The sequence below is a fragment of the Vombatus ursinus genome, unplaced genomic scaffold (assembly GCF_900497805.2).
Source record: "Vombatus ursinus unplaced genomic scaffold, bare-nosed wombat genome assembly UNPS02009835.1, whole genome shotgun sequence".
Taxonomy (NCBI): Eukaryota; Metazoa; Chordata; class Mammalia; order Diprotodontia; family Vombatidae; genus Vombatus; species Vombatus ursinus.
In genome coordinates, this window is record NW_020949613.1 from 15,108,376 (window position 1) to 15,123,668 (window position 15,293).

A 15,293-nucleotide genomic window follows, 5' to 3' on the forward strand; every position below is an offset into this window, starting at 1 on the left:
AAAGTATTTCACACTACATTGCCACTCAAACCTGTAATTCATTAACCATCAAACTATATTCACAGGAGGCTATAACACTTATAGTCTTGAGCACAAATCACCCTAAAGAGTCCAGAGAAGCATATACTGTCCCAAATTATCCAATAAAGGTCACTAAATATTAACTTGCTAGAACTTGGCAAGAATAGAATTTTTAATGTATCAGGCTTTAAAAAAGGTCAGTGAGATGACTTTGTCCAGTCATCTATTCTGGAAAAGATAACATTTTAAAGTTTTGACATCAGTTTGGGCCTGTATATATCGTTTTATATTTTGTTTCTTAAATTCATACTGAATTATGTAATCTTCCAAGAAGAAAATATTTTATTTCTTCTTAAAACAAATAAAGGTAACCAAATGTACTGTATATTATCTCCCTAATAGGCTAGGTAATAGATCATCTCTCTAATATGTTCATATATGCACCTACATGTATTTATATACACATATTTAAACACACACTTTGAAATTTCAAAACTAGGTCAAAATCAATTTGTTCTGTCAATCATTTATTTTATTCATAAGTATATCATGGAATTAATTTTTAAAAGTTATTCTAAAGCAAAATAATGTTATGTCTGCTGCATTTCTGGGATATGCCAATCTAGTGGTCCCATCAATATGTCAAGTATGGAAAAATGGTTAATTTAATAGGAAGAATTTATTAATGAATTCATATTTGCTTATAAAAATAATGGCTTATATTTCTAAGTGAACTTAAGCCAACCTTTGTATAATTTTGTTGAACTTCATTAATCCTTTTTGTCAGTAGATTTCAAAATTCACACCCCCAAAACCTGGGGAATATTTTACTGTAACAAGTAGTATTACATTCTCCAAAATTCATCAGAGATCACTGACATTTGTAATTCCTTTTCCTAGTAATTCTCTTCATTTGGGTCAGGTGATTTTTTTTTCCTTTCAGGAATTTCATGTCGTCTCTTACTATGTCCTCAGTTAAGAAGTTTCAATTTCCTTTTAACTAATTTTTGTTCTTTTTTTTTTTCAGTGTGATAAAACAGAACCAATATATGATATAAGCAGTTCAGTTTCCCTTTTGCTATTTACTAATAACATCACATCCTTTCCAAGAAGTATAGTTATTCCTTCATGTATCTTCTTGCCAGGACATCAAACATTTTATTTATTGAGTATTCATTTTCCCCAGTTACACATATAAACAATTTTAACATTTGTTTTTTGAAACTTTGAGTTCTAAATTCTCTCCCTTTCTCCCTCTCCACTATCCCTCATTGAGAAGGCAAGCAATTCCATATATGTTATATATGTGTAGTCATGCAAAACATATCCATAATAGTCAAATAGGCAAAAAATCTAGAAAAATAAAGAAAGTAAAAAAGAAGTTTCTTTAATCTGTATTTAGACACCATCAGTACTTTCTCTGGGGATAGATAGCATTTTTCATCCTAGGTCCTTCAGAGTTTTCATGGATTGTTGTATTGCTGAGAATAGCTAAGTCATTCACAGCTGATCATCTCACAATATTCCTTGGTACTTTGTACCCAGTACATTTCACTTTGCATCAACATATGCAAGTCTTTCTAGGCTTTTATGAAATCATCCTGTTCATCATTTCTTATACTACAAAGTATTCCATCATAATTAATTAATATAGCTTATTCATAATTAGTATAGCTTATTCAGCCATTCTGTAATTGAGGTGCATCCCCTCAAATTCTAATTATTTACCCCCAGAAAAGAACTGTTATAAATATTTTTGTACACAATTGAATTCTGATGATAATAGTTTCCTTTTTGTTTTTTATCTCTTTTGGGATACAGACCTAGTAGTGGTATTTCTATGTCAAAGGGTATGCATGGTTTTATAGCCCTTTGGGCATAGTTCCAAAGTGCTCCATAGAATGGTTTAATCAACTCATAGCTCTGACAACAGTATATTAATGTCTCATTTTTCCCATATTTCCTCCATCATTTGTCATTTACCTTGACATCAAGTATTTTAGAATTTTTTTGATTATTGTTCACATTTTTGTGAGTCTCAACTCATTTTAGGGTTTATCCTTTCTGATAGGACATAATTCCACTATGACTCTGCCACTTTTTTTCCCCCAAATTCATTCCCGTTTACATGTTCTTGATTTTCTATTTTGTACATATCATTTTTGAGCCAGCTTAGGTATTTATGAGCTCATATCAGAGAGTCTCCTGTGGAGGCACATTAGTTCCTTTAGAGGTCTCTCCATTGTCTTTTCAATCAGTGTCATATTCTAACTTCATTTTAAAAAATCAAGTTGTGTCTGAAAATACACATCAAGCACCAAGCTTCTACAGAAAGACCAAAAATTATCATATATCAGTTTCCTAGTTCAGCAATATGGTTACAAATGGAAGATTCTTCTTTCAAAATATACAGAACTCATCCTTTCCTTGACTTGTCCTTCTATTTAGCAAGGACTGACATTAGGACACATATAAAAGAGAAGGAAAATAATTCAATGAGGACAAACTGCTTCAGTCTCTCTGATAAGAATGTTACCTAAACTCTCTCCTTATCTCAATATGAGTAAATTATTCTGTATCACCAGTATTGTGAGAATTAATATCAAACATACTAGTAAAAGATTCTGTCACTAAAAAAAGTAATAATTAATATGCTGGATTAAGGCAACACAAGCATGGACATGTGTCAACAAACCTTTATGCAAAAACCTGCATCTGTTCCCTTGCCACACACCTGGTTTCTGTACTTACCTTCTCTATTTGATTTACAGTCGAGATAATTCCAAACTATTATCATCAGAATTCAATTGTGGTTAGTCCCCTAGACCTCTTTAGCTAATTTACCTTTTAAAATCAGTCATTTCCCTCTCTTTTATGAAGTTTTTAAAATCCATCTTCTGAAAGTTTGGGGTTTCCTACCTATCTATCTATCATATACATACATATGTGCATATACATACATACATATTTACTACATGTAGTACTTTGATTATCACAAAATCACAGACTCTAAAATTAGATTGTGATTTTTTCTATGGATTTCATCATTTGCATTTTATCTATTAATTTCTCTTCAGTCAGCACTAAGTCCAACATAATCTTTCTTCCTTTTTATTTCTTTTATCTTCAGAAATATAACATGATCATTGTGTCAGGTCTAGAATTTATCAAGGGTTTTGGTTTTAGTTTCCTATCACAAAGGCCCATCTTTTCAATGTTATTATTATTTAATACCACTCCCAAGTACCTAAAAATTATGAAAAAACACAATCTCAGGTGAATCAAAATTGCAGGTGAAAGAAAGAACAATGGATAGATGTCTCCCTTCCTAAGACCTTACAGTTTATTTTTAATTTTATCTTGGACATAATGAAGGTTTTAACCTGTCATCAGGGCTTGTCAACCTGGAAAGGAAAGTGGTTCATATAGGTAGCAATAGCAAGAGATAAAAGGATGACCTAAGTGTTACACATGGCTCCCACAAGAAAAATTAAAAGCAATCAGCAATTTGAGTTGCTCTTTAAAAGAGGATTCATGAAAATACATACTAAAATCAAAATGAGAGTATCAGTGTGATAAAGAGGAACATTATATTTGGAGTCAGAGGATCTAAATTCAAATTCAAATTATGCTATATATTAATTTTGTAATCTCTGGTTGTCACCTAGTCTGTAAGTCTTCAGTTTCCTTAGCTATAAAATGAGAGGATTGGACCAAATAATATCTGAATATTCTCTATTTTATAAATTCAATAATAGCCCATGTAGTTGCTGCTCAGTCATTTCAATTGTGACTTTTTGTGACCCTATTTGGGGTTTTCTTGCCAAAGATACTGGAGTGATTTGCCATTTCCTCCTCCAGCACATTTTACAGAAGAGGAAAGTGAAGTAAATAAGTTTTAGGGACTCCCCCAGGGTACACAGCTAGTAAATGTCTGAGGCTGGATTTGAATTCAGGTCTTCCTGAATCCAGGTCAATTGTTGTAATGTTTTACACTAGTAGAATTAATAACCATATCAAGGAGTACATGGTTTCATTGAAGTACTTTTTTTTTTAGAGTACTACTGATTCAAGTGCTAATTCAAGTAGAAATTCAGTTAGCTGAAATTCCCTATCATATCTTTATCTTTCTCAGTTGGTCATTTTGAAAAGGATATAGGCCATATCTGATAATATGAAAACATTTTCTCCCACACTCCCCTTCCCCTAATCTTCCTACTTGCTTGATTTTGTTAAACGCTATCTTTTGTTGTCATGTGTATTGCTTCTTTTTCTTCTTAACTAGTGTTCTTTTTTCTTTGTCTTATTGGATAGCCTTTTTACTGTCTTTTTATGAATGCCTGGGAATTGTTTTCACTTCTCAATTTTTAGTTTAGAGGACTTTTGATCAGAACAACAAGTCTATAAGCATATTCATTCCTCACACAATTGTTACAACCTAAAACCTGTCCTTGGTTACAAGCCTATCATTTGTTAATTTTGAGGAACATTCCAAAAATCAAGGTCTATTTCACTAACATCTTCTTAGCCATTTTATTTTTTCTTATTTCTTTTCAAAAGTCATAATATTTAACAAGATGTGGTGATGAAAATATCACCTATGTTGAGAAAGTAATTCAGTTTCTTTTTAAAAAATGTATTTTTTAGAATTCTTTTCAAAGTAGTTTTTTTCCTTTTTTTCTTTTTTTATGGGGATAGCCTCTATTTGTTTTAAATTAATCATATAAGATCAAAATGTAGAAGAGAATGAGGGATAAATGTCTGATTATTCAATTAAAAAAAATCTAGCTCTGTACAAAGCTAACACAGAAATAATTCGCAGTGTGGACAAAATACCTAAAATCTGACTACTGACATTTTGTAGGCAATGTTGTTTGGACAGTAAATCATGTGTTCCATTTTGATTAAAATATTCAAAATTATTAACTAAGCAGCATTAATTAAGGCCTAAACATGCCATGTGATGATAACTACCACTGCTTCCCTTGTAGCTAAGACATCTATCCCTCCCTCCCTCATCCAGAGGGGATCTGGGTAGTCATATGAAACATTTATAACAACAACCTGGCAAGAGCCATCCTTCACTTACACTGCTAATGGACATTTAAGGCAATTTAAGTCAGGACCCCAACAATTAATCCCATTACACAAATACTGGATCAAATAGTGTCTTGACAATAAAAAACAATGACCAGAACACATCAATGCATACATTACTCAGGTGGTCAAGAAGAGAAGTTACTGTGAAGAACTGGACAGAAGGGACACAAAGCGCAACTTATATTGAGGGCAGCAGAGGACACCAAACAATGTCCCTGGATGACATCTCTGAGCACCCCCTACTTAGGGGTCTTCATCCTTATAATTCTACTTTATTTATTTCAAATGAGCATTTGACACTTTTGAAGAGACAGAAACACATTAAATGAAAGAGAAATACTGATCCCTACCTGGCACTGTTGAGGGGGACTACAGATTTGCTGGGAAAACTACATTAGGCTGAGTGTTAGGATCCTGTGTCCATTCTTTCTTCAGGTGCTGTGATCTTAGATGACTTATTAAAAATAAACTGGTGTCAGCTCAGTCTTCCCTCTGGCAGTTACCACCTGGATTAGGCTTTTGGAGCTTGGCCTGTTTTTTCCTGTGATCCAGTTGTAAGAGGTTCCAACAAGGAATTCTAGGGGGGTCCAGGAGCCAGTCTGTGTCAAATATTGATTTCCTATTCATTGGCCTATTAAGGGTAACCAGAAGCATATTAATGGCAGTGGAACCTGATGGTATGCCATTATTGTCCCCAGCCAGGCTCTGACACAGCTGATGGACCGCTTCCTTGGCCATGCCTTAGACAATCATTCCTGGTGTTCCATCTAAAGCAGCCTTAGCCCCGGCCAAGGTCAGCAGGCCTCCATCCTTGAGGTGTTTGGTTGCAAGGTGACTAGAGATGGTTGAGGTTCCCATGCTCTGTTTCCACATGAAGTCACAGTTTTTTATAGAGAGATTTAGCTTCCAGTCAAACAAAGATTGGCATCCACCTTCTTATCACCCAAAAGCTTCCTAACATCAACAGTCACCTGATCAGTTTGCTTGGTGAAGGAGTCTGTCATTTTAACAACCACACTGATGTTGGCATCTTCATTTTCTATCATGTCAATACTTGTGACCCACCAGTCTTTGGCTCAGAAAGCGTGCACTCATTTGGTGCCCAATGTGACTCTGCCTCCATACACCAGGACCCCACCCATGTCTCCTGCCTCAATCCCATCTACCCATGCCAGCCCCTCTGGCCATCTCCCCCCTTTTTTTCTGATGGTTTTTTCTTTGACTTTCAAATGATTCACCAGAAATGTGTAGTAATCAATAAATTTTCTTAGTCCTAGAAGGTTCCCACAATTCCCATATTCTTGTTCCAGGAATATAGAGATTTCACTTCATGATTGGACAACTTAGAGTTTTCTATATTACCCCCACCAGACTATTATTGGCCGCCGTAACATACCTCTTCTTCCTGAGACCATGAATAGATTTTCTAATATCTACTAGCACTTCTGAAAATGTTTCCTTTCATTCATCAAACAAAAAGTGATGGTTTTACTCCTTCATATAGCCCTGATAGACTTAATGGTAAATATACCATACACTTGAAGTCCTGATGATTCACAAGTTCTTCTTCATCTGTTCCTCAGTGTCACATTTTTGATTGACCAAAATTTTGATATTCATTTAAATTCTTCATTGCTTCTTTGGAGTATTTTTTTCATTATTTTTTTAAGAATGTTTCTCTTATTTTACCTAGGGTCTCTTTATCCTCTCTAATTAGCCAGAGAACGAAGTGGTAATCCCCTTTTCCAAATTGAGGATCTTTCAAATAATTTAACACAATGATCTTATTTTCTTATATTTTCTCTAGGCTAACCATCAGCAATTCCTTCAATTTATTCTTATATGACATGGACTAGAAAACCACCACAATCCTTGGTGCCCACAGATTATCAATGTCTTTCTTTCTTTTTTTTTTAAAGGTTAATGGGAAAAATCCAATTAACAGTTTTATTAAGGAAACACATACCATGGAACTCTGCCTTGGGGCTCTCATTTACTGCAACTATGCTGGTACATATTACTTTTTTGTGTTTTTTTTAAATTAATTTATTTTAATTTACCAACAATCACTTCTATAAGTTTTTGAGTTTTAAATTTTTCTCCCCCTCCCTCCCCAAGATGGCTCAATCTGATATAGGCTATACATATGCATTCTTATTAAACATATTTTCACATTAGTGATGTTGTAAGGAAGAATTGGAACCAACAGGATGAAGCACCAGAAAGAGGAAACAAAACACAACAGAAGAAAAAAAAAGTAGCAAATAGCATGCTTCGATCTGCATTCAAACTCCACAGTTCTTTCTTTGGATGTGGATAGCATTTTCCATCATGAGGCCTTCAGAGATGTCTTAGATCCTTGCATTACTGAGAAGGGCTAAGTCTGTCAATATTAGTCATTGCACAATGTGGCTATTACTGTGTACAATGTTCTCCTTGTTCGTCTCACTTCACTCAGCATCAGACCATACAAGTCTTTCCAGGTTTTTCTGAAGTCAGCCTGTTCATCATTTCTTTTTTTTTTCAGCCAAAGAAAAGGTTTATTAAAGATCTGCTATATTTGCCAGACTCTTGAGGAATCTGAGAGTCTGTGAGGTATTGGTTAGATTATAAGAATCTGAGCAGTGGCTAGATTTTAAGAATTACCTTAAGGGAGACAAGAAAGACCTTATCTACAGAAAGACTGTGGGAGAGATCTAGGAGTGGCCAAGTATTTTGGGGTGACAGGTGGAGGGGTTTAAGGAAGACTTGAATGGAGTGACCAGTAAACTGGGAGTTGGGTGAAAAGAACTTCTAGGACCTGGACAATGGAGCCTACCTAGGATTAAGTCTGGGAAATGGCCAGGGGCCATTGGGGGGCTAGGCTAGGTTAAGGGTAACAGAATTGGGACATTCAGTGTAGCCACCATGAAAGGCTAATTGATGGAATTATGGCCTCAGGTGAATGCCAGATTTGGCTATGTGGGAAAGTCCAGGGTTTTTCCTTTTAGGGGTCTAGATCACATCCTCACCATTCCCCCCTCAAACAAATGGGACCCAAATTCTTTTGGAGTAAAGGGCAAAGGTCTTAGCTTCTGAAACTGCTTCTTGCTGAGAAGGGGCATAGAGCTTTCTCTGCCTCAAGGAGGTCCCAAAGAGGAGGTTGACTGGAACCCAGCACAGGCTGCATCCAGGAAACAATGAGGAGACATTGGCTGGTACCCACTGTTTGCTACAAACTGTAGATGAAATGGCCTGTACACAAATCTGACAGAAAAAAAAACTGCAGGGCCCAGATGACAGGACAAAACATTCTGAGCTCTGTTTGGATTCAGATAATTCAGTTTTCCAACCATGCAGTATCAAATTCACCTCATAGCCAGACTCAGGAATAGCCAGGTGGGTAACATTCCCTTTCAAAGGAATATAATGGGGAAACTGAGCCAGGAGAATCCCATCCTAGACTAAGGCTAAAATTGTCCTCTCTGATTTTTCCCAGTGCTGACCTCCCACCAGTATCACATTCTGAGTAGCTTGTGGCATTTCTCTCAGGTGGTAGATTGATTATCGATGGATTATGATCCATCAGACAACTCAAAATAAGATAAGTTTCATTAATCACAGTTTAGGAAAAAGTTCTCCAGGATTTACATCTCAGACTTAAATGTGTCCTGGTTTAAAATGCCAGTCATTAGAGATTTCTATACACTTGCAAATTCTCAGCAAGCCATACATAATCCAAACAAGCTTTTTGACTAGTTTACATATTAAAACAATAACCAACAATAGCCAAATTATTTCAGAGGTAACCAAATTATAAAAAGTTTCTTGACATAACTGACACAAAAAGTTCACCAATTTGAAACTTGAAACAAACCCATTACCAATCAGGTGACTTCAGTTTTGTTAAATGCACTTCCAAATTATTTTGCACAAAGAATCAACATCTCATCATTAATAGGTAAAACTACAAATTTAAAAGAGCTTCCTTACCCAAGTTCAGAGGCTTGCTTCTTTACCTTGAGTAGGATATGCTGAACCTGGGTGATACTTCCAGGTAAATGTTGCCCTAGGGCCCAAGGCCATTGCCAGGGGGTCCCACACTGTAGCTGCTGCCCCACCCCTTGAGAGGGCAAAATCGAAGGTGAGCGGTAAAGGGTGAAACTCTCTTCTCCTATGGGAGGGATTAACAGATAACCTCTCGACTCAAGGGAAAGGTGTGGGAGAAAGGAGTGAACAAGATATTTTCATCTGTTCTAACTTTTTCCCTGTAACCTTCATGAAGGAGGATTCAAGAGTGTAGAGGGAAAGGAGTAAGTAAACCTCAGGGAACCAAAAAGCAACTGCAGTTTTCCCCAATTACCTAAAGCGTAGAGAACTGACTGAATTGGGTATTTGCTTCTGGGTAGGGAATCTGTCCTTGTCCTCTATGCTACAGAAGGTATACCCAGGTCCATAGTCTCAAACCAAACCAGTGGACTGCGAGGCTGAGAGTGTCAGGCCCAGTGTGAGACAGCTTTGATGGGGTATGGGCCCATTATTCAGTTTCAGACCTTTGCCCCTTTTCATCAAAAAGAATTTGGCTCCCATTTGTCTACAGGCCCCAGAAAGCCCTTAAACTTTTAGGCCCCTTATCAACTCCTCTTATCTCCCTTTGAAAGCCCTAGCCCCACCTTTTGATCTTATGCAGATGCCTTTCAAACTTTTTCCTTCCAGTCCCTCTTCTTATCTATTCCCATTGTCCATTCAATCTCTCAGACCTTCCAATCAGAATTCTCATCTAGACCTTTTTCCCAGGCCCCTCCTCTGACCATCCAAAGTTAATTCAGTGTATATAAGATCCACCCTGTCTCCCATTCAAATGTTGAAAATTTCTCATGCCCAAAAGGCTGAGACTCTTTCACTCCCACTTGTCCGTCCCTGCAGGCATTACTAATGTTCAGATTCCTTAAGAGTCTGGCCTATATGATTTGTCTCTAATAAACTTTTTCTCTGGCTGGAAGAAGATTTGAGTTGAATTCATTCAGGCAGGGCCCACATCATGATCTCAGGGTTCCAGCACCCCAAACGTCTGGACCTCTTTAGCTTCATAACTGTCTGCCTGAAAAGCACTTCCAAAACCTTGATGCTTGGAGAGCGAGCCCAACTGCAAAGCAAGAAGGAGGGGTGGGGAGAAAGGCTTACATACCTTCCAGTCTTGGCTAAAGAAGAACTTGGGATTAGGTAGTTTCCCTATATGGGACACCAAAATGTTGAGGTTTAGGGGTTTAGGAGTGCTGGGGCCCCAATATGATAACATGCAGTTCCTGCTAGAAAAAATTCAACCCAAGACTTCTTTCAGCCAAAGACAAGGTTTATTAGAAGATCCATCATATTGGGCAGACTCTTAAGGAGTCTGAACATTAGGGAGGTATTAGCTAGATTATAGGAATGTGAGCCCTGTTCATCATTTCTTATAGCACAATAGCATTCCATTACATTCATATACCACAACTTGTTCAGTCATTCCCCAATTGATGGGCATCCTCTCAATTTCCAATTCTTTTCCAACACAAAAAGAGCTGCCATAAATATTTTCGTACATGTGGGTCCTTATCCCATTTGTATGATCTCTTTGAGATACTGCCCTAGAAGTGCTATTGCTGGGTCAAAGGGTATGCACAGTCTTATATCTCTTTGGGCATAGTTCCAAATTGCTCTCCAAAATGTTTGGATCATTTCACAACTCCACCAACAATGCATTAGTGTTCCAATTTTCTCACATCTTCTCCAACATTTATCATTTTCCTGTTCTGTCATGTTGGCCAATTTGATAGGTGTGATGTGGTACCTCAGAGTTGTTTTGATTTGCATTTCTCTAATCAATAATGATTTAGAGAATGTTTTCATATGGCTATAGATGGCTTTAATTTCTTCACCTGAGAACTGCCTGTTCATATCCTTTATCCAAGACTTTCTTAAAATTTTACCAGCTATTTCATCTCCTCTACCTGACAGATCAATTTGTATTTAAACTGATAATCCATGTCTGTGAGCCTCTCAAGAACCTTGTTCACATTAGACAGTTTCAATCTTGTGGGCCTTACCAAAGGCATCAGTTTATTTCTTTCCTTTGTAATTGAATACATTTTTGATATTGCTTTTGTCTAGGTCTCCTTGAAAATAATTAATAGAGTTCATGACTCACAAGCATTCAATTTGTTAGGATCCTCAAAAATGGGGTAGCCTTTATTTCACTCCTGAAAAAATAAAAAACATGTAAGATGCAATGGACTTAAAGATATGTATGGACAAATACAGAAATGTAAAGACACAAGCAACTCATTAGACTCACTACATACTTCCAGAAAGGTTAAGAAACTTTGTAAGAATACTGAGCAAAATATTCCTCATTCATTTTGAACATTCAACATCTAAATACCTCACAACAATGGATGGCAAAACATAGATTTATTGGAATTTTGTGTCTAATCTATACACTTCAGCTGCAATTGAGCCTTTTAAGAAAGTCTTCTGTCTCTGGGAAATTGGTGACTGACTCTAAACGTGGGAACTTTTAAACACATGATTGCTAAAAAGGTAATGCCAAAGATTAGGGAAATATCCATTCCCATATTAAACTAGACTCTGAAACCTAGTTAGCAAAAGAAATAGAATGAAGGAATGTAGTCAGGAATTAGAAGTTGGGAATTTCTTTCTCAGGTTTATATAGCAAACTTACCCTATGCTTTTCTTTTTTCACTTTTTTTTATTAATTTATTTTAATTTATCAACAATCACTTCCATAAAGCTTTTGAGTTTTAAATTTCCCCCCCTCCTGTCCCACCTTCCTCCCCAAGAAAGCAATCTAATATAGGATATATATACACACACACATCCCTATTAAACATATTTTCACTTTAGTGATGTTGTAAGAATTAGAACTAATAGGAGGAACCACCAGAAAGAAGAAACAAAATAAAACATAACAGAAGACAAAAATGGCAAACAGTATGCTTTGATCTGCATTCAAACTCCATAGTTCTTTCTTTGGATGTGGATAGCATTTTCCATCATTAGGTTTTGGAAATGTCTTAGATCCTTTTATCGCTGAGAGGGGTTAAGTCTATCAAAGTCAGTTATCACTCAATGTGGCTGCTATTGTGTACAACATTCTCCTGGTTCTGCTCACTTCACTCAGCATCAAACCATACAAGTCTTTCCAGGTTTATCTGAAGACTGTCTGTTCATCATTTCTTATAGCAAAATAGTATTCCATTACATTCATATATCACATTCACAATTATGATTATTATCTGTCTTTCTCTCCATCCTCCCCCCTGTTTATGTTTTTCTTTCTCCTTTCTCCTTTCCCCCCCTCACTGTTTTGCTTTTGACTACCACCTCTCTCAGTTTGACCTCACTTCTATTAAACACCTCCCTTTTCTTTCTTATTTTCCTTCCTACTGCCTATAGGGCATGTTAGATTTCTATGCCTAATTGATTATGTTCTTCTTGAGCCAAATCTGATGAGAGTAAGGTTCAAACAATGTTCATCTCCCTCCCTTCTTTCCCTCTGCTGTAATAGGATTTTGTGCCTTTTTCTGTGATATAATTCACCCTTGTCTGCCTCCTCCTTTCCTTTTCTCTCAGTACATTTTCTTAGTTAGATGAGATTAATTAACTTACTTGGATCCATTTAACCCACTTGATTAGATTTTTTTCATCACTACATCAAAGTCAGTTTATACCCACCCCCTTTATGTATACCCTTTTAACATGGTGTAATAACAATGCTGGTCTCAAGAGTTACAAATGGCATATTTCCTTGTAGGGATATAAACAATTTGCCTTTATTAACAACATATTGTATCTTTCTGTCCCATTTACCTTTTTATGTCTCTCTTGAGTCTTGTATTTGAAGATCAAATTTTCTGTCGAGCTCTGGTCTTTTTATCAGGAAAGTATGGAAGTCCCCTATTTCGTTGAATATCTATCTCCTCCCCTGAAAGATCATGCTCATTTTCACTGGGTAGTTGATGTTGGGTTGTATTCCAATTTCCTTTGCCTTATGGAATATCATTTTCCACATCCAACGGTCTTGTAAAGTAGATACTTAAATTGTTTCTTTCTGGCTGCTTGCAGTATTTTCTCTTTGACCTTGTAATTTTGGAATTTGGCTACTATGTTTCTCGGTGTTTTCAATTTGGGATCTCTTTCAGGAGGTGATTGGTGGATTCTTTCTATGGCTATTTTACCCTCTAGTTCTAGGACTTTAGGTCAGTTTTCCTTTATGATTTCCTGAAAGATACTGTCCAGGCTCTTTTTTCAATCGTGATTTATAGGTAGACCAATAATTTTTAAATTGTCTTTCCTGGATCTATTTTCCAGGTCAGTTGTTTTACCGATGAGGTATTTTACATTTCATCTATTTTTTCATTGTTTTGTTTTTCTTTGACTGATTCTTGTTCTCATAGAGTCATTAGCTTCCATTTGCTCAATTCTAATTTTTAACACATTGTTTTCTTCTATTAGATTTTATACCTCCTTCCCCACTTGGCCAATTGTATTTTTTAGGGACTTGTTTTCTTCAGTGTACTTTTTTTCCAGTTGGCCAATTGCATTTTTAAGGACTTGTTTTCTACAGTTATTTTTTTTCCTTCTTTTTCCAGGCTATTGACTCTCTCTTGCATACCTCTCATTTTTTTTCTTCTACCTCTCTCATTTGACTTTTAAGATCCTTCTTGAGCTCTTCTAAGAAGGCTTTTTGGGCTTCAGGCAAGTTCATATTCCCTTTGAGGTTCCAGATGTGGGATTGTTGACAATGTTGTCCTCTTCAGAATTTCTGCCTTGATCTTCACTCTTCCCATAATAAGAATTTATTGTACATTTCTTTTGCTTATGTTGTTTGCTTATTTCCTGGTGTTTAAAGAGATTTGGCTCTCCTGCTGGGGAGCAGAGGGCACTGACTCAAGCTTCTTATGTTGGGAACCTAGGGCTTGGTTGATGGCTTTGTGTGCTGGGGTCTCCAATGTTGGCAATTGGAGGCTGTAGGATTCTGGCAGCTTATCTGGTGTTGGGCTGGAATCAGCAACACTGGAACTCTAGGGGTAGGATGGGGTAGTGGAGCTCCTGAAGATTTCCTGCTTAACCAGGCCTTTCCTTCCTTTTGCTTTCTTCAGCTCCTTTCAAATGGATATCGTAGGGTGTTTATCCACCTGGGGCCTGTTGGAGCACTTCTTCCCTTAGTTTTGCTGAGGCACTGGGAGAGCCATTTGCTGTAGAATACCAAGGCACCTGGCAGTTTTCTAAGCTGGTTTCCACCAGTTCCTCTGCCCTCAATGAAGCACTCAGGGGTCCAGGTGTTGGTGTTTGCCTGCTCCACCACCTGGGGTTCAGGATCTCCCTCTGGTATGCTGAGGTGGGGCTTTCCACTAGCTTGCTGGGATGCCTCCCATTCTGTACTGCTCCCTTTCCTCCAAGGTAAAAGTGGTCTTTCCAGTTAATTCCTCAAGCTACCTGGGCTACTAGACTGCTGCACCCCATCTTTCTTCTGGTTCAGCTGTTCCAGGGTTTTTCCTGGGGTGATATTTTCTGGGCTTTCAGGGGTTACTAGGGGAGGGTAAGAGAGACTCACCTCTTACTCTGCATCTTGACTCCCGGGACTACCCTATGCTTTTCTTAATGGTCTCCTGTTGGGCCTAAATGAGGTATCTCCTGTGCCATGTCTAGCCTTTTGATCCTCAGTCAGTCTGTTTTCAGAAGCAATGCATACATATATACACCTATATACATTTCCAATGGTAACATTATATTTGAAAAATTGGTGTTACATGTTTATTTTATAAAATATTATTTGCAAACAAAATAAGGAAACAAAAGCCTATCATATTTCTTCTTACCTGAAGGTCAAATCGATAACTAATTAATCTTAGAGCCAAAAGTAAAGCACAAGTCAATTTACCAGCATTAAACCCCTTTCCTAACTGTAGCCATTTGCAACTTTCCTAACAGTGACAAAACCAAAAAAAAAAGAAAAAAAAAACATTTCACACATTCATGAATTATTCACCAAGTATAATTCAAGTAAGAAAGTCAATTGTTTCTTTACCTAACATGTTGAACTTTGATTTCAGTTAATTAGTGGTCATTAATAATGAAACTGTTTCATCTTCTCCTGTGTACTTTGTATTACCTAAAACCTCAGTTTTAAA

General features: G+C 36.8%; 1 pseudogene; it reads right to left on the minus strand.

The window, feature by feature from the left end:
• Positions 1 to 5,579: 5,579 nt before the first annotated feature.
• Positions 5,580 to 6,263, minus strand: LOC114036424 (annotated as a pseudogene).
• Positions 6,264 to 15,293: the final 9,030 nt, after the last annotated feature.